Here is a 230-nt window from a genome sequence, read left to right on the forward strand (position 1 = left end):
CCGCCTTACTCATCGAATTCGCAGCCAACCTCGACGCCGCCAAAAGAACCTTAGCCGATTCGACATCAATCATCTTCCTCTTCCCATCAGCCCGGTCCTCGTTCGAGAAGTAGGAAAACCCTTCCGGATTCTTGCAGTTAGGGCAAACGAACTGCGATTTAAGGTCGGGGTGCGGCAAGCAAGCGAGGTGACAGACCGAGGAGCACTTCGCGCAGTGAACGAAGGCGGGC

The sequence above is a fragment of the Asparagus officinalis genome, chromosome 7, assembly GCF_001876935.1.
Source record: "Asparagus officinalis chromosome 7, Aspof.V1, whole genome shotgun sequence".
Lineage (NCBI taxonomy): Eukaryota > Viridiplantae > Streptophyta > Magnoliopsida > Asparagales > Asparagaceae > Asparagus > Asparagus officinalis.